This window comes from Elephantulus edwardii, unplaced genomic scaffold (assembly GCF_000299155.1).
Source record: "Elephantulus edwardii isolate Elephantulus edwardi_28Jun2011 unplaced genomic scaffold, EleEdw1.0 scaffold00159, whole genome shotgun sequence".
In the NCBI taxonomy this organism is placed as follows: domain Eukaryota; kingdom Metazoa; phylum Chordata; class Mammalia; order Macroscelidea; family Macroscelididae; genus Elephantulus; species Elephantulus edwardii.
The window spans coordinates 482,636-489,296 of NW_006399909.1; positions in this window are offsets into that span (position 1 = coordinate 482,636).

A 6,661-nucleotide genomic window follows, 5' to 3' on the forward strand; every position below is an offset into this window, starting at 1 on the left:
GTTTTTCCATTCTTTAAGCTTGAGATATGCAGAGAGAGTTCTTCCTTTCTATTCTCTAACTCCAGCTCTATGCACATTCCAATATAATACTTTGCTTTGTTTGCTCATGATGTTCTTATTGTTGTTGTTAAGTGCTGTCAAGTCATAGGTGATCATAGCAACCCTATGAAGGAGAGTCCTCGACCCTCGGGTGTCTTTCATCCTCTCTCCAGGTTCATAGCATTTCCAGAAGCAAGCTGTTACAGAAGTGGATGCCACTCCTCCTTCCAAGCTTGTTTTAATCGGGGAGCTCCACCTCACTCTCTGTCCGCATTGGGTAGCCAACCATTAATGCATTTGACACGTCCATGTCACAGTGTTCAGCCTCACAGCAACCACAAGTGACCGCGGTATGACAACTTGTACACCAGGGCTATATGACCTAGAGGAATGTCTGAACAAAAACAATCAAAGACAGGCCCGAGGGCTGAGGATTAAAAGTCACCCACCTTTGGCTTGGTCTGCTCATAATACCCTTTGAAATTTTCTATTTAGCTTTTTGAATTCTGGTGTTGGAGAAGAGCACTGGACACCCCATGGATGGTCAAAAAACAAGTAATATATATCCTAGAGAGTGTGCTGCCAGAGTGTTCTTTGGAGGGAAGGATGTTGAAACTTCACCTCACATATTGCTAAGCAGAGGTATGCCTTGGAGAAGGACAAGATGTTTGGAAGGGTGGAGGGTTAGTGAAGGATAAGAAGACAGATGGACTGACATCTTGACTGCCTCAGTGGACTTTAGTGGTCAGGAAGTGTGAAGATGGCACAGGATAGGACACGGTTAGAATCTGCTGTTCATACGGTACCTATGAATCATACTCGACACAAAGGCACCTATCAATGACAACAGCAAATTAAAAAAAATGGTTGGAACAGTACATTGAAATACAGTTGCCAGAAGTTCAAGCTTGGTTAGAAGAGATTGTGGCACCGGAACTGAAATGTCTGGTGTCAGAAGGACCTTGGCTGAAAGTAGAGAATACTACATGAATATCTATTTTCACTTTATTGACTCTGCAAAGACATTTGGCTATATGGGTCACAAAGTATGACAGATATTGAAGAGAATGAGAATCCCAGAAAACTCCATTTTGTTTAGCCAAAACCTCAACCTACAAAAGGAAGCTATAATCTGAACAAAGCAAAGGAATACTGTATGATTTAAAATCAAGAAAGGTATGTGCTAGACCTGCATCCTATTTTCTTATCTATTTATTTGTATGTTGAGAAAATTATTTGAGAAAGTGGATTTTATTATGAGTGTGATAACAGGATTGGAAGACATTTCATCAATATCCTGCATTATGCAGATGACGAAAGATCACTTGCTGAATGTTGGTAGGACCTGAAAAACTTGCTTCTGAAGATCAAACACTACATACAGCCTTTAGTATGTATTTCTTTCCACATCAATAAGACAAAACTCCTTATCATTGTACCTATAGGCAATATCATGATTGAAGGGAAAAAAGATTGATGTTATCAATGATTTATTCTTGCTTGGATCAACAACCAACAACAGTACTTAGTACAAGAAGTCAGGAAACCAGGAGACACATTGGATTAGGCAAGTCCACTGTCAAGGACCTCTTCAAAATGCTGAAAAAAAATTATGTTACCTTGAAGACTAAGGTGCACCTGATTGAGGCCATAGTCTTCTCAGTCTCCTGCTAAGCATCAGAGAGATGGAGAATGAACAAGAATAACAGGGGAGGAATTGATGTCTTTGAGTTGTAGTGCTAGAGAAGAGTACTGAATATCCCATGGACTGGCAAAAGAATATTCATATACATCTTGGAAAAATTGTAGCCAGAGTATTCTTTGGAGGCAAAGATTGTGAAGCTTCATCTTTATTTGGACATTTAGCTAGGCAAGGCTTTCTTGGAAAAGGACATCATTCTTGGAAAGACAGAGGATCAGTGAAGGAAAGAAAGATCTCCAGCAAGATGGATTGACATGATGACTTCAGCAATGGGCTCTAGTGTTTCACACATTAAAAGGATGGCATAGAATGGGTGCAGTTTTGAATTGGCTGTTCATAAAATTACTTTAGGTCATATTAGACTCAACAGTGCCTAACAACAGCAACCCAAATGTAGCAAGAGAATACTGTTTTTGTTGTTAGACACCACGAGGTCAATTATGACGCTTAGGAACTTTATGAACAACAGTTCTGAACCATGAGCTATCCTGTGCCAACCTCACAATCTCTGACACACTTAACCTAATTGTTACTGTCACAGTGTCAATCCATCTCCTGAAGGTCTTATCTCTTTTATTGACTCTTTATCCATCCAATTACGATATTCCTCTCCAAGGAACATACCTAAATTGTGAGAGACAAAGTGTTGTCATGCTTGCTTCAAAGAAGCATTCTGGCTGTACCCTTACCAGGACATTTCTGGGGGTTTTTTGGCAGCCCATGAGGTATTCAATATGCTTCTCTCACATGACAGCTCAAAGGCATCATTTATTTTGTTTTCCTTATTCATTGTCTAGCTCTCAGAAGCATAACAAATTATTTAAAATATCATCTGAATCAGATGGACAGAGGTCCCTGACTGAAGATTTTCCCAGTGAAATATTTTTCCTGACTGAATATTTTCCAGTGCAATACATTTCCTGGGATATTTTCCTGTTGTGATAGCTATGCACCTTAGGTGGAAGAGCAGAGACATGAAAGCCACGGTATGAGATGGTCCAGGAGCAAAAAGAAAGACAGGGATCTTTGTCAGGAGAAAAAAAAATCTTCCTTAGAGGTCAAACCTGGATAATTAGATTTGGAGCCTCCTAAGTTGTGTGAGACTTATCTATCTATTGTGCTGGAAGAATTATGTGCATATTGCTAATTACTTTATAGCTTTGATATCTGTATCATGACTTATTTATCATTAGAAATTAAAAAAATAAGTCTTACTGGGAAATTATGATGTCAGGAACCTCTCCAGAGTGAAAAGAGCAATGATGTAAGTCTAGAGACCAAGGTACACCTCATTTAGGCCATTGTCTTCCCAATCTTGCAATGCATCTGGGAGCTGAACAATAACCAAGAATACCAGAAGAAGAATTGATGCCTCTGAGTTGTGGTTCTGGAGAAGAGTATTAAACAAATCATAGACTTCTAAGAGAACAAACAGTTCTGTTCTAGACTGGATAAAACCAGGTTGCTCCTTGGAAGTAAGTATTTTGAAGTTTCAGATATGTTAGGCATATTGGTAGGGGGACCGATCCTTGGAGATAGACATCACGCTTGGAAGGGTTTAAGGTCAGCACAGAAAGGAACATTCTGGATGAGATGGATTGAAACAGTGACTAATGCATCGGAGTCAGGTATATCAGGGACAGGACTTTGACTTAGGACCGGGCTAGGTCAGAGTCATTGTTCATATTGTCAATATGACTCCACGGTTCATAACTACAACAATAATAAGACAGGATGAGTTCCCATTGTGTAAATGAGGCTATATATTATTCAAAAGATACTAAGCAAATTAATAAAGGCCATTAGTTCTACCAAGAAAGAATAATAGGGAATAAAGTATATCCCATGTACTCAGACCTTCTCCACTGTGCACCTTCTAGACTCTGAAGAAGAGATTTCCAAAACATGTAGAGATCTCCAAGGGGCACTAGTCATATAGTAGCGAAAGAGAAAGAGAGAAAGAAGAGGAAGGAAGGAAGGAAGGAAGGAAGGAAGGAAGGAAGGAAGGAAGGAAGGAAGGATTGACTTTCCTTCAAAGGGAACAAAGATAAAAATCATTATTCTAGAGTTAGCAATCTGAGTTTAGACTTTTAGCCTTTCTAAACTGTTAAAATCATCCATTTCAGAACTAGAGAACTAAGACATGGCTAAAAGAAAGTAAAGAGCATATTTCTTGATTATTTTCTTTTCTCCATATATATTCGATCTCTATGCTGAGTAAATCATTCAAGAAGCTGAACTGTGACATAAGACTGAGAGAAAGACACAGTAACATCCTGTGTTATTTATAACGCAAGCATGCTTGATAAAGTCAAGAAAGACATGAGGGATTTGCTGCAGAAGACCAAAAACTATAGCTTTCAATCTGAATGACATCTCAACATGAAGAAATGAAAAATTTTCTCCACTGAACTGGTAGGCAGCATCATGATAGATGGAGAAGAGATTTAAATTTTTAACTTTTTCATCTTATGTGGATCTCATTACCAGTAGTGAGAAGATTAGAAGACAATAGCATCTGCCATCAAGGTCCTTTTCAAATTCCTGATGAATGATGATGTCAGTCTAAAGATTCAAGAGTGCCTTATTCAGGCAGACCTGGTCTTTCTTTTTTGTTTATTCTCATTCTTTAACACTTTATTTACTTTTCTAAAATTGTGGTTTTAATGAAAGTTTACTGAATATTTGGATTTTCATTCATTCATTCATTCATTCATTCTGTCACTTTATCCCCCTCCCAGTCTTTCCCCCCTCTCCCAGTTTACTTGCTTTTTATAAAGTTACTGCACAATATCTCCATCCATCCCTTCTCCTATTACTGAAGTCCTCTTTCCAATATACCTCTTATTCTGGATTATCATTTTATATAGAATGTCTAATCTTATATTCCTTTTAAACAGTTCTCTCCCGCATCTGTTCATTATCTATCTACTATTTTCCTATTCTTCTCCCAACTTCCCTTGTCAGTCAGCTTCATAACAGTAGTGTTATGCAGTATTTGTCCTTTGAAGACTGAGACATTTCACTCAGCATAAAGATTACTCATGTTGTGTGATATTTTACAAGCTAATTATTTTTCAGTGCTGCATAGTATTCCACTCTGTGAATATATCATAGTTTTTCTATCCATTTGTTTGTTGGTGGCCACTTGAGTTGTTTACATATTTTTGCTAGTGTAAATAATGCACAGCAATAAACATGGGTGTGCATACATCTACTTGGATGGCATTTGGAATAGTAATATCATTTGACCCAGTGATCACACTGCTGGGAATATAGTCTATGCTATGGTCTTTCCAATCACTTGCTGTGTATCTGAAAGATAGACAACGAATAAGGGTTACAGGTGAATAATTGATGCCTTTGAATTACAGTGTTAGAGAAGAGTATTGAATATCTTACGGACTGACAAAAAACAAACAAACAAATAAACAAACAAAAAACGACAGTAGGCCTTGGGGAAATTTCAACAAGACTGTCCCTTGGAGGCAAAGATGGTGAAGTTTTGACTCACATACTTTGGGAATATTACTAGGAGAGGCTATTATTTGTTGAAAGGAACATTATGCTTGGAAAGATGGAGAGTCAGCTAAAGAGAGGTGGACTCCCCACAAGACGAATTGACATAGCAAGTACAGTAATGGGCTCAAATAGATTAGAGATGACCAGGATGGTCAGGATATTATAGTGTTCAGATTTGTTGTTTATAATGTCATTATGAGTCATACTCTACCCATTGACACTTAATAACAAATTGTTGTTGTTGTTGTTTGATGCCGTCAAGTCATACACGACTCATAACAACCCTATGAACGAACGGCCTGAGCACTGTTCGTACACAGAGTTTCTGGAAGCAAGCCATTTCAGAAGTGGATGCCACTCCTGCTTCCAGGCTTGATTTAGTCGGGAAGCTCCAGCCAACACTGCCCACCATGGGTACCCATAAAAACAAATAAATTTAAAAAAATATTGTCTGACACTAAATGTATCAAAACAAAGAGGCTTGGAATGAAATGACTATACAGGGAATAGAGAGAAGAAATTCTAATTAAGCCTCTTAGTCTTAGCTCAATGAAATACACATGAAAAAATATGATGATAGAGATGGTAATTCTTTTATATGTGTCTTAGAGATATATAGCACGCACCCTGAAACAATGCGGCCGAATATGCTGTAGTATAATGAATTTTGTTACTGTGCTTATGTAGATTAGTTATTCAAGTGTAGCACAGAGAACAATACCACCTGTCAGTTTTCTAACTGTGACATTGACTGTAAAATTAGTGTAGTTCACATTTATAGAGAGAAGGTGGTAATTACTTACAGTAAACATTTTCTGTCATAAATGACTTACTAAATTTTGCATAAAAACTAATTCATGATAGTTCTCAAAAAGCATATACACACACACCCACACACACATGCATTCAACAAAAATAAGCAATCACGTGCCATAACATCTGTTCGTGCAATGTCCAAACTTATAAGTACAACAATGATCTCATAAGTTTATGAAAAAGTTTAAAAATTTGGATCAGAGAAAAAGTTGTTGTTGTTGTTGTTATGTGCCATCGAGTCGCTTGCGACTCATTAGCAACCCTTTGTACAGCAGCCCTAAACCCGGCTCTGTCCTGTGCCAATCGCACCGTCTCTGAAACTCCCATCCCAATTATCCCAGTCACCGAATCAATCCACCTCATAGAGGGCCTTCCTCTCCTGTGCTGTGCCCCCACCCTCCCAAGCATGATGTCCCTCTCCAAGGACCAGTCTCTAATCACAACATGTCCAAAGTATGTTAGACGGAGCCTCAGAATCCTTGCCTCCAAGGAGCCACCTAGTTTAATTAACCCTTTCCAGGACAAATCTGTTTGTTTTCCTAGCAGTCCATGGTATTCTCAATACTCTTCTCCAGCACCACA